At 45.8% G+C, this 12,394-nt stretch overlaps 1 pseudogene; it reads left to right on the forward strand.

Annotated features, from left to right (window-relative positions):
• The window catches only part of LOC122660250, a 104,373-nt pseudogene that overhangs the window by 17,493 nt on the left and 74,486 nt on the right, over positions 1–12,394 (forward strand).

A 12,394-nucleotide genomic window follows, 5' to 3' on the forward strand; every position in this document is an offset into this window, starting at 1 on the left:
CGGAGGTAGAGACCTGTAAAGCTAAGGATGAAGAAGAGCTGGCCACTATGGGTGCAGGAGATATGCTCAGATGTGACATGACCCTGTGAAATACTACATTTGCCAAAGTGGAGTCATCCTATGTAGGATCTGCCTCAGTCATCATAGAGTGTGCTCTAGCTCCCCCTCTACGACCACCATGACCTCATGTGCCAGGAGGATGACCATGAAGAGACCAACACCTATCCTTGGTGTGTCTAGTTCTCCCACAATGATCACATTTAAACCTGTCTCTCCCAACTCCACTGGCACCAGCTGTCTCCACTGCTCTGTCTTCTTCACGGTTAGGCCCTTGGCCTCTACCACCTCCACTGGTGTCCAGGAAAGAACTAGAATTGAGAGCTGACCTCTCAACAGATGATGCTAGTGTTGGTTCCATAGCAACACGCTGAGTCTCCTCACTCTGTAAGTAACTACAGACCTCACTAAGAGATGGAAGGGGAGACCGACCTAAAATCTGGAACCTGATTGGCTCATAGTCAGGGTTCAGACCACCAAGTAAAGTGAAGACATGCTCCTTTTCAAGAGTCTGATACACCTTTGCTTCATCCTCTGGGTTGGTCAAGTGAAGATCCCTGTAATGGTCATACTCCTCCAAAAGACTAAGAAAAGCATTGTAGTACACAGAAATGGTCCTGTCACCTTGCCTCATTGAGTTAATTTTTTGGTGAAGCTGATAGACCTTAGCAGAGTCACCCACTCTATCATAAGTTTGGGAGACATTGTCCTTTGGTATTTGTCAGAAGTCTCAATGTAAGAGGGGAGGGCAATTGTTATTAGCACTAATGCTAATCACGATTCCCTATGGGGTTATTTCTGTCCTTTTGTGTTTTTTGGGTTTTACCCTATTATTTAATGAAATCGATGGGGAGTCTCAACCTCGCAGTTGTGACTCCCAAGAGTTGCAGTAGTTCTTCTTCTTCTTCCTCCCTCCATTCCTTCTTCTTTCTTCTTCTGTATTATTTCATGGTATCAAAGCAAGATCCTTAGGACTGCTATATATTCCATAGCATCTTGTTCTCCTCTTTCTCAAGGTTTCAACCAATTTTTGGTTGACTCATCTCTGGTTGGTGGTTTGCGACTTCTTTCGTTTTTTCATTTAAAGGGGTGCAACACCCTATGCTATATTTTGGAGGCTTTTAGAGACTAGTTCATGCTTCGGAATTGAGAACTAGGTCTCTCTTTTCTGGTGGTTGTTTTATGGTAGAAGGTTATATCGATCAATTTTCTGGATCAGTTTTCTTAGTTTCTGGGCAGATTTTTTTTTTTTGGTAAAAATTATATTTCCGAACCCCAAGAGGGGGCAGGGAAGAGCGAACCAGAGAAACAAAATACAAGAAGGAAAGAAGGGAGAGGAGAGGGGGGGATGAAGAAAGAAAAATAGAGAGGGGGGCCGATCGACCAGCCTACGCAGAGGAGGACCGCAAAAGGGCAGAATCAAGGCCCCAATAAGTCAAAATATGCCTGTTTCTGTGGCTGTCTGAGAAGGGCCTCTGGCGAATACTGCTGAGCTTGGTGGACACATCGAAGGAGATGGATTTTCAAATCACATCAAACGATCTAGAGTTGGAAGTCCATCTCCTGAGGTTCCTTTCCATCCAGATATGATGAATAGCGGCACTAAAAACAAACTTCCCTATAGTGTCACAAGTAGAGTTCCCAGAGAAGGTTTTGAGCAACCATTGCCATTCATGATCAAAGCTTCTGAACCTTTTGCAACATGGCCAGATGGAGGTTTCCAAATGGTGGAGGTAAAGGAGCAGTCAAAGAAGAGATGGGGGATATCTTCACGGCCAATCCAATAAAGGTTGCAGGAGGGGGGGCTGGGATGGTGCGGTGGATAAGGAAGGCTTGAGTGGGCAGGCAGAGTCTTAGGGCTCTCCAAACAGTTAGGCTATGGCGGGGAATGTGGCCTTTAAACCAGACTAAGTTGTGCCAGGGGACAGAGGGGCAGGGGTCTCTGGAAAGGTGCCAGGCCGAAGAGGAGGAGACAGTGCCGGTGGGGGAGGGTAGCCAGGTGACCTTATCCGCACGGGGTGAGCGGGTATGAGGCAGCGGGAGAAGGGAAGTCCAGACCTGAGAGATGATGTCTGGGTTAAGGGATGGGTGTGGGGTCTAAGAACCAGAGGAAATGAGGGAGGAGACAAGGGCGGCCTTGGGGAGGTCAGAGGAATAGATAGCCCTGGGGCCAAGAAGGTTAAAGAGGATTCCTAAGGGGTGCCAAGGATCGAGCCAGAGAGAGGTGGAGGCGCCATCGGTGATGGAAGAGGAGATACCACGGAGGGCCAGAGGGTGGAGGGAGAGGATCTTGCGCCTAATCCAAGAGGAGTTAGCATGGATGGGGACAGTCCAAATGGAGTCAGATTTAAGAAGATGAGAGTGAACCCAAGAAATCCAGATAGAATCCTGACGAGAAGCTATTCTCCAGATAAGCTTAAGAATGCCCACCATGTTGGAGTCACGGATACGGCGGAGGCTGAGGCCACCCTCGGATTTGGGGAGGCAGATAGATTTCTAACTAACAGGGTGGAGAAATCTGGGGGTGTCACTACCCTTCTAAAGGAAGGCGCAGAAGATGCGCTCAATGGCCTGAATGGTGGATTTAGGAATGTGGAAGATACCAGTCCAGTAAATATAGGTTACTTGGAGCACCGAATGGATACATTCGAGTCTTCCCACGAAAGAGAGAAGCTTGCCTTTCCAGAGTTGGAGGCGTTTACAAATGTTGTCAAGCATAGGAGTGCGGTGGTGGCTGGAGAGTCTGGTAGGAATCAAGGGGAGGCCAAGGTAGGAGACAGGGAGAGACATGATGGAGAAGCCTGTTAAGAGACGAAGGGATTCTTTGGTAGAGTTCGGGACAGCAGAGAGAAAAATTTCAGATTTGAGGAGATTGACACGGAGGCCAGAGAGAGACTTAAAAAGATGAAGGGAATCCATGATGGCAGAGATGGAGGAGTGGGACGCCTTGGAGAAGATCATGAGGTCGTCAGCAAAGGTCAGATGGGAAAGATTGATCTGCTTGCATTTAGGTAGAGGGGAGATAAGGTGGAGGTCGGTTTTGGTTTGGAGGCTCCTAGAGAGGACCTCCAAGGTAAGGGAGAAGAGGAAAGGGGAGAGGGGACAACCTTGTCGAATTCCAACTTTAGAGTGGAAAAAGCCAGTGGGGGATCCATTGACCAGAACAGAGAAGGAAGGGGAGGAGATGCAGGCATAAATCCAACGAATGAAGGCTGGAGGGAAACCCATGAGGGAGAGCACATCATAGATGAAATCCCAATGGATGGAATCAAAAGCTTTATGGAGATCAATTTTTAAGAGGGCTACCGGTGAATGCGATTTGCAGTCGAAGCCTCTGACGATCTTAGAGCAAAGGATGACATTGTCCACAATGCTACGGTCGGAGATGAAGGCCGATTGGTTGGGACTGACAAGGGAGGGAATGACCGCCTTGATCCGGTTGGCAAGAATTTTGGCAATGAATTTGTAAATGAGATTACAGAGGGAGATGGGCCGGAAGTCAGTCAAGGAAGAGGCCTCATCCTTTTTTGGGATAAGGCAGATGAACGTTTGATTGATCTGAGCAAGCTGGCCCGGCTTGAAAAAGAAACTGCGAATGGCTTTGAGGACCTCTCCTCTGATAGAGTCTCAGCAGCTGAGAAAGAAGCCCATACTGAAGCCATTAGGGCTCAGAGCCTTATTGGTCTTATGGGAGAGGATAGCTCAGGAAATTTCCTCATCAGAGGGGATGGTGATGAGGGAATGGAAAAGGGAGGGGGGAATGAATTTATCGATGAGTGCAGGGGGAATAGGGGAAGGGTGGGGGAGAGAGGGGTTGAACAGGGTGGAGAAGAAAGAGGAGGCAGCCTCCTTGATATCAGAGGGAGAGGAGAGAGAGGACCCATCAGAACCAATGAGAAGGGTGATGGAGTTCGAGTTGTGCCTAGCTTTCAGGGAGCGATGGAAATAGGCAGAGTTTGAATCACATAGTTCCAGCCATTTGGAACGGGATTTCTGACGGAGGAAGCTCTCCTTGAACAGGGAGAGAGAGGAGAGCTCTTCAGAGAGACGCTTCTCATCAGCGGCAAACATCGAATTAAGAGGGTCGGACTGGAGCTTGAATTGGACTTGAGAGAGTCGGATCGGCAGGAAGAGAGCCTAGAGGGAAGATTACCAAAGGTGGAGAGGTTCCACCTTCGAAGAGTAGCTTTTGTATTGCGGAGTTTGCGAGCCAGGGCGATCAGAGGGTGAGAGGGAGAAGAAACTGGCAAACGCCAAGCTTTCTTGACGGTGGCCAAGTAGAGGGGATGGGAGGTCCACATGTCAAAGAACTTAAAAGGTTTGGGGCCAAAAGAGGAGTAAGGCTGGAGGGAAATGAGGCAGGGGCAATGATCAGAGGGGCCTTGGAAGAGAAAGGAGGCATGGGAATGGGGGAGAGATGAGAGCCAGACTTCATTGACAAGGAGTCGATCAAGTTTGCAGGCAATGCGTTCAGGGCCAACATGGCGATTGTGCCAGGTTAGAGGGGAGCCTGACCGCCGGAGATCATCAAGGCCTAGATCCTCAATGTGGTCATTGAAAGGGTTGACCGCCAAGAGATTGATGGGCTTGCCACCCGGCTTTTCAGATTGAGAGCGGACAACATTAAAGTCCCCACCAATTCCCCAAGGGAGAGAATCCAATCCGGGCTTAAGGAGGGAGAGATCAGCCCAAAGGGAAAGACGATCACTAACATGGTTGGAAGCATAAACCACAGTGATAAAGAAGGGAGAGGGGGAACTGCGAAAAGAGAGGCACAGATGGACAAATTGGCAAGAAGAGTGGGTGGAGGAGATATGGAGCTTGGATGGATCCCAGAGAACCCAGATCCGGCCAGAAGGCGAGTGGGTGTAATTAGAGAGGAAGGACCAGGAGGGAGCGATAGAAGTGGCAATGTGGGAAGCATTATCCTGGAGAACACGAGTCTTAAGGAGAGCACAGAAGGAGGAGTTGGAGGATTTGATGAAAGAACGAAGCTTAGGATGCTTGGCTAGGGAGTTGAGGCCACAGACATTCTAGATAAAGCCAGACAGCATGGGAACTAAGAAGAGGGGGGCAACTCAAACCTGGGGCGGGGAACTCTTGTGTCGCCTACGGGCATAGGCGACCGCCGGGCTTCTCACTAATGGCCTACTAGAGGGGAGGGGCAGCGCAACCCCAGGAAGGAAAGGGTGGAATTCGGCGGATAAGGCCAGCTGGGTAGGGGAGGGGGGGACAAAGGTGGTGAGGTGAGGGGGTGATGGTGGGGGGACTCAAAAGGAGGAAAGAGGGGTACCGAAGTTGAACGGGAGAGGGTTGGGTGGGAGGAGAAGGGAAAGGGAAGAGGGTTGGGGTAGGATTTTTGGTAGAGGTGGGCTGGGGGTTGAAAGATGAGTAGGTTGTAAGTAAAAAAGGATTTGGGCTGGGTGTATGGGTTCGGGTTGGCCAAGGGAATGGGCTGGGTGGTGGAGATGGGCCGAGTAGATGGATTTAAAGGAGGGTGGGCCAAGGAAATGGGCTGGGAGGTGGGGATGGGCCGTAAAGATGGGTTTAAAAGAGGGTGGACAGCGGGGGTTCCAGCTAGGGGGGACAAGAGGGAATATGTGTCACGTGTGGGAAGCCACGTGGAAGGGGGGGGGTAGGTAGGAGGGGGTAATTTAGTAATTAAATTGTGTGAGAGGGATGGGGGTTTAAAAGACGACAAACAGGGGGGGTTGTACCGTGGCGCAGCGTCCAGAGGCTTTTCACTCGAATGGTTAACTTCTCGGTTCAGGGAGGTCTCAGAGACCAAATCATACTCGGAGACACCCAAATCTGGAATGGGAGGGCCTTCGATGAGGATGCCAAGCTCAGCCAGTTCTTCAGAGTGCAAAAGGGGAGGCGACAACAGTGACTGATCAGGGATCACAGGCAGCAGATTACTAGCTTCATCGGCTTTTGCAGGTTGACCGGACCAGCAGTCGCGAAGGGTTGCAGGCTCAGTCTCAGAGGTCAGGCCAGCAGGGGAAGCAGAGATTCCAGTAGCAGGAATCGAGGGCTTCACCGAAGAGACCTGCACACAGCGGAGCTTTGGACGATCTGAGCGGCGGCGACGGGAAGACAATCTGCTCCGACGGGGCGAAGACGAAGCTTCAGGAGCAGGTGCAGGAGCAAACTCTGGAGCAGAAGCAGGCTCTATCTCTGAAGCGGGGGCAGGTGCAAACTCAGAAACAGTGGCAGACGCTACCACCGAAGTCTGGGCAGGCGCAATCTCAGAACTCTCGATGATAGGAGCCGGAACAAACACAGGGTCTGAGGCTGCATCTCGAGCCACCGAGAGGGGAGACAGAGGGATGGCATCCAGAGAGGCTGCAAGGGAGAGAGGAGCAGCAGCGGCACAGGTCTTCGAAGAGTGTCCAAACATCTTGCAGTGTTCACAACGAGGGGGTATCCAATCGAACTTGACGGGCTGAGCGAAGCTAAACCTGTCATCTTCAACAACTGTGATGATCGAGGGAGGAGCAGCCTCGGCAGAGACCTCCACGCAGATCCGAGCATCAGTTTTCTGGACAATTTTCTGCATCGGTTTCTAAAGAAGCTATATCGATCAAGTTTTTGGATCAATTTTCTGGGTAGATTCTGCATCATTTTCTGGGCAGATTCTCTACATTGATTTCTGGGCAAAGTCTGGTCATATATTGTGCCTTATTTGGACTGATTATCAGGATCAATGGGTGATAATAAATCTGGTGTTACTGAAATTTCTTCCAACAAGTTGGTAAAAAAGAAGTCGGAAGGAGCCAACAATTTTCAACAATAGAAGAAAATTGTTGGGCTGGTTTTAACTGGTCTTGGTCATGAGAAGCACTTGACTCAAACCAAGGATGATACTGATGCTTCATGGACAGTGGTGGATGTTAGGACAGATGTTAAATTTGTATGGATCATCATATTGTTGACCTGGTGACCCATATCGATACTGTGAAGGAATTGTGGGATTATCTGAATGTGCTGTATTCTGGACAGAACAATCTTTCTTGGATTTATGAGCTTTTTCAAAACTGTTATCGGTTGATCGGAAGGGTCGCTCTTTGACTCAATATTTTGGAGACTTCAAGAGGATGTATGAGGAGCTGAATTCCTTACTTCCTATTACTTCTGACGTACAGCAGATGCAAAATCAGCGAGAGCAACTCGCAGTCATGGGATTTTTAGGTGGTTTGGGTAAAGAATATGATTTTGTCTGTTTACAAATTCTTGGTGGCGATAAAGTGGCCACACTTTCGGAGACCTTTTCTCGTGTTCTACATGTCTCACGTGAGAATACACATGATACCACACTTGTGGAAACTTCTGCATTGGCGTCTTTCACCCCCAACCGTGGGGGCAGTGTTGGGACTGGTAGTGTTGGCCGTGGTCGTGGGGCTGCTAAGGGCCCAGTGTCTGGTACTCAGACTACTTCAGAGGCTTTGGGGGTTGTGAGAACTTGCCATCATTGCGGCAAGCCTGGTCACATCCAACGTTTTTGTTGGAAACATCATGGTAAACCAACTCAGTTTGCCAATTCAGCTAGTAATATTTCGGTTGTTGCTTCATCTCCACAGTCTGAGGGAAAGACAGTGAAGATGTCTGATGAAGAGTATGAGTACTTTACTCAATTTCAGAATTCCCAGTCATCTCAGAATTCCCAAAAATCTCAGTTCTCCACTACTACACTTGTTCAGACAGGTAATGCTACTGCGTGTCTTTCGTCCACTTATCGTCCCTAGACCATTGATTCAGGTGCTTCGGATCATATGACTAGGGTTTCAGTTATTTTTTCTTCATTTTGTGAGTCCTCTTCAAATGTTGTGTTAGCTGATGGGTCTTTAGCAAAAGTCCAGGGTACAGGCACTGTGCATGTTACCCCTTCTTTGTCATTATCTTCTGTTTCTTATTTGCCCAAATTTCCTTTCAATTTATTATCTGTTCAAAAGTTCACTAAAACTTAAAATTGTTCTGTTACTTTTTTCCCTGGCTATTGTGTTTTTCAGGATCTAAGGTCGAAGAAGATGATTGGTAGAGGCCGTGAATCTAGGGGGTTGTATCTACATGAAGACACATCAGCTGTGGCATGTTCGAGTGTGACGCTTCCTCACTTAATTCATTGTCATTTGGGTCATCCTTCATTGGAGAGTTTAAAAATTTTGGATAGTCGTTTTCGGTCATTGTCCAATTTACAGTATGAGTCTTATCAATTTGGGAAACTTCACCGTGTAATTTATCCCCTTAGAGTCAATAAACAGTCTGACCAACCCTTTTCTTTAGTTCATTCAGATGTGTGGGGTTCTTGTCCGGTAATGTCTAAGCTGGTTTTTCGTTATTTTATCACTTTTGTAGATGATTACTCCAGAGTTACCTAGATTTATTTAATGAAAAGCCGTTATGAGTTGTTCTCAATTTTTTGTGCCTTGGTTCTTGATATTCAGAATCAATTTAGTACTTCTTTGAAAATCCTTCGTAGTACTAATGCTAAAGAATATTTTTCAGCTCCCTTCAGTGCTTTTATGATGCAGCATGGGATTGTTCATCAGTCCTCTTGTACGGACACACTTCAACAAAATGGTGTGGCAGAGAGGAAAAATAGACATTTAATGGAGGTCATTCGATCTTTTCTGTTTGAGATGAAAGTGGCCAAACCTTTTTGGGCTGATGTTATTTTGACTGCATGCTATCTCATTAACCACATGCCTTCTTCGGTTTTGGGTGGTGGCATTCCATACTCTTTGTTCTTCCCTTCTGCACCATTGTTTGTGTTACCACCACATGTTTTTGGGAGTGTTTATTTTATTCGGGATCATTGTCCTAGTCGTTCTAAGTTGGATTCTAGAGCTCTTAAATGTCTTTTTGTTGGGTATTCTAGAACTCAAAAGGGTTATCACTGTTATTCATTTGATTTGAATAAATATTTTGTGACAGTTGATGTTACCTTTTTTGAGTCTACTCCTTATATTGAGTCTCCAATAGTTTCTTCTGATTCGGATGATGATTTGCCCATATATGTTGTCGAAAATTCTCCTGGTTTGCAGGTTCCTTTGTCATCTGCTCCGCTTCCTAGTTTTACAAAACCTCTTGTTGTGTTTCAGCGTCGCACTCCAAACGAGGCTGCACCATGTATTACAGAGAGATACACTGCTTAGTTGAATGCTTCTACCTCGCCTTCTTTGTCGGCAGATCCTGATCCTGCCCTCTTCTCCTACCGTTCCTGATACTTCTGATTTAGATTTTCCGATTCCTCTTCGTAAGGCTGTTCGAAGTTGTACCGAGCATCCCATTTCTAACTTTGTTTCATATTCTGGTTTGTCCTCTAGTTTTATTGCTTGTTTGTCTACTGTTGAGCATCATCCTCTTCCTAAGTTTATTGCAGAAGCCTTGTCTAGTCCTGGGTAGAGAGTTGCTATGTCTAAGGAATTATCTGCACTGGAAGAGAATCAAATATGGGACCTTGTTTCCTTACCATGTGGTAAGTCTGCTATTGGTTGTCGATGGATATTTGTGGTGAAGGTCAGCCCTGATGGTTCCTTGGCTCGTTTGAAGGCCAGACTTGTTGCTAAGGGTTAAGCCCAGGTATATGGTGTAGATTACCTGGATACTTTTTCTCTTATTACAAAGCTTACATCCGTCCACATATTGATTTCTTTGTCTGCTACACATCATTGGCCTTTATATCAGTTGGATGTGAAAAATGCCTTCTTACATGGTGATCTCCATGAGGAAGTATATATGGAGCAACCTCCTAGGTTTGTTGCTTAGGGAAGTCTGGTAAGGTGTGTAAACTGAAGAAATCGTTGAATGGGCTGAAACAGTTGCCTCGGGCAAACTTTGGTTGATTTACTGATGTTGTGTTGGAGTTTGGGCTGACACGATCTGAAAGTGATCATTCGGTGTTTTTTCGGCTATCTGATGCAGGAAGGATATATTTGATTGTTTATGTGGATGATATTGTCATCACAGGAGATGATTCTTCTGGTATTGAGAAATTGAAGGTACATTTGGGACAGCAGTTTCAGACTAAAGATTTGGGAAGACTGAATTAATTTTTAGGCATTAAGGTTGCTCAATCACGGAAAGGAATTTCGCTCTCACAACGAAAGTATGTTCTTGACTAGCTTTTAGAGACAGGGTTGTTGGGTGCTAAACCTCTGGATACTCCTATGGATCCAAATTTAAAGCTTATGGCAGATGACGGTGATGTTCTTGAGGATCCTGAGAAGTATCGGAGAATTATAGGGAAACTTAATTATTTAAACTTGAGATGAGGAAAACGGCAGTCGCAGATGATGGAGGCAATTCTCCACGGAGGTGCTTCAGTTGAGCCGTTGAGAAGATTAACCACTAAAAGGGAGTTGCTCTCACTGATGACTCGTTGGTAGCCACACTGGACTGCAATTTGAAGAGCTTGTATATGTATAGCCCACGTATTCAGAAAACCCAGAAATGAATCGACCAAAGTGATCCCTAAAGACACCTCCCGTGTCGGCGTGACTTGGAGAGCCAAGACAAGAACCATCGACGTTAGCTTTAATAAAATTATCTGGAGGGGGAGTCTAAGAGATATGGATTGTGTGGAAAACAGGATCGCTTCTGTTAGTTACTGTGCAGAATTCCATGGCAAAGTGCTTGCTGTTATGGGCAACTTCAAATGGAGATTTCAGCTCATTGCGGAAGCGGGCATTGTTATATGCCAGCTAAATATGCCAAATGACATTGGCCATGAAAGCACCCATCCATTCACGGTGATGCTTATCAAAATTCAATGCCAATATGTGTGCGATCCAGTTTTGAATAATAGAGGAGCTATTCAAGGTGAAGGCAAAGCCTGTGGTGGTCCAGATGGTTCTTGAATAAGAGCAAGTTAGAAATAGGTGGTTGGACTCAACTGAAGATCCGTTGTAGAGAGGACAGTGACTGTGACTAGGCCTAACATCTCCTTTCCTGTCAGTGTACTGAGTCAGTTTTTGTCTGCTCCTCTGTCATCTCATTGGGATGCAGTTATACGGGTTCTACGATACATCAAGAAGGCTCCTGGACATGGTCTCTTATATTCTGACCATGGTCATGGAAGGATTGAGGGTTTTTCAGATGCTAACTGGGTAGGATCTCTTGTTGATCGGAGGTCTACTCAAGTTATTGTATGTTTGTTGGAGGGAACCTGGTGTCATGGAAAAGCAAGAAACAGACCGTTGTAGCTCGATCTACTGCAGAGTCCGAGTATCGTGCTATGGCTTATGGTACTTGTAAACTGATGTGGGTGAAACAGTTGATGATTGAACTTGGGTTTGTTGGCAATTCTCCTATGACTTTGTGGTGTGATAATCAGGCAGCTATCCATATTTCTACTAATCCTGTATTTTCATGAAAAGACGAGACACATTGAGATAAACTGTCATTTTGTTCGTGGGAAGCTGCAACAAGACATCATTTCTCCTCGTCGTGTTCGAACAACGGAGCAACTTGCTGATTTGTTTACCAAGTCTTTGGAAGTGAATGGGTTGAGTATATTTGTAACAAGCTGGGCATGATTAACATCTATGCTCCAGCTTGAGAGGTAGTGTTAGAAGTCTCAATGTAAGAGGGGAGGGGAATTGTGATTAGCGCTAATACTAATTACGATTCCCTTTGGGGGTATTTCTGTCCTTTTGTGTTTTTTGGGTTTTACCCTATTATTTAATGAAATCGATGGGGAGTCTTAACCTCACGGTTGTGACTCCCAAGAGTTGCAGTAGTTCTTCTTCTTCTTCCTCCCTCCATTCCTTCTTCTTTCTTCTTCTATATTATTTCAGTATTGAATTTTCTATTCATCAAAAAAAAAATAAGTATAGATGCCAAATCTTAAAATATCTTTCTAGATCGCTAACTGGAAAAATTGGGACCCAGTCTGTGATCAGTGAGCATAGACGCAATATTGTTGAATTCTTTTTTTTTTCCGTGAAAAATTCTACATTTTCTTTCGTCCATGGTAGCATACTAAAAAAATGGCTAATACATGAGATGATATGAATATATGATCCTTTAGGAATTAGGATAGAGTCCTAAAATGTTAATTAACCATTTTATGGTTGACCTGCGAAGATGTGATTCTGTTTGGTACGATAAAGAGTTTTATTTTTCCAACCAAAAGATATCATCTTATTCCAGATTTGTTATCACATTGTTTTTGTCCTTTCCTGAAATGATATAACTGTATCATTTGAATTCATCATGTCAATTAATGTGTGTAGGCATACCTTGGTAAAATTTCAGGTAGCTGCTCGCATACTACAGGATACTGCTGTTGGCAAAAACTATGCTTCAGACAAGGTAAACTTGGAGAAATCTGATA

The sequence above is a fragment of the Telopea speciosissima genome, chromosome 4 (genome assembly GCF_018873765.1).
Source record: "Telopea speciosissima isolate NSW1024214 ecotype Mountain lineage chromosome 4, Tspe_v1, whole genome shotgun sequence".
Classification (NCBI taxonomy): domain Eukaryota; kingdom Viridiplantae; phylum Streptophyta; class Magnoliopsida; order Proteales; family Proteaceae; genus Telopea; species Telopea speciosissima.